Genomic DNA, 515 nt, shown 5'->3' with positions numbered 1-515 from the left:
GGAGTGGCGTGGGCTGAAGGACGGTCCAGCTGACAGAGGCGGCATCGCGCGGAGCGACGCCGCTGCACGATGACACACGCGCACCTCCCAACCTTCACGCCACCACGGGGCTGACGAGGGCGACACGCGCGTCAACGGCACCGGGTAAGGAACCGACCGGCGAATTGGGCTCGTTCCACGCGCGAAGAGGCGTCACGGCTGTAAATCACCACGTCCCAGGAGACTTCAAGACCCTAATCGATCCGAATGTACTTTTCCCGACTTTGTATGAATTTTAAAGACTTTAATGCGCGCGCCTGGGGTTTTGCTGAAGCACTTAGTGATCTGTGCCTCCAGGGCGGCTCGTGCGTAAATGCGCAGCTGACGCGTATTTGTTTTGGTCAATCAGTTCTTTGCTCCATTAATAATCCTTAACCTGTGTTTAGGGGCATTTAATGCGCGGTGTCTCTGCGTCACATAAGGTCACTGCTCTTCTTTTGCTGTTAGTTTTACATTCTGCTGCTTTGACTTCATTT

At 54.4% G+C, this 515-nt stretch overlaps 1 protein-coding gene across 5 annotated transcripts in view; it reads left to right on the top strand.

The window, feature by feature from the left end:
- slc4a4a (solute carrier family 4 member 4a) overlaps positions 1–515 on the top strand; it is a 24,674-nt gene continuing 24,159 nt past the window's right edge. The window contains exon 1 of one of the 5 annotated variants that reach the window (XM_029161113.3): positions 1–144. The gene's annotated coding sequence lies outside the window, so the exon portion shown is untranslated. The remainder of the gene's footprint in view (positions 145–515) is intronic. The other 4 variants (XM_055511159.1, XM_029161111.3, XM_029161109.3 and 1 more) reach the window with 4 other exon arrangements.

This window comes from Betta splendens, chromosome 9 (assembly GCF_900634795.4).
Source record: "Betta splendens chromosome 9, fBetSpl5.4, whole genome shotgun sequence".
In the NCBI taxonomy this organism is placed as follows: domain Eukaryota; kingdom Metazoa; phylum Chordata; class Actinopteri; order Anabantiformes; family Osphronemidae; genus Betta; species Betta splendens.
This window is presented reverse-complemented; position numbering and strand designations above follow the sequence as displayed.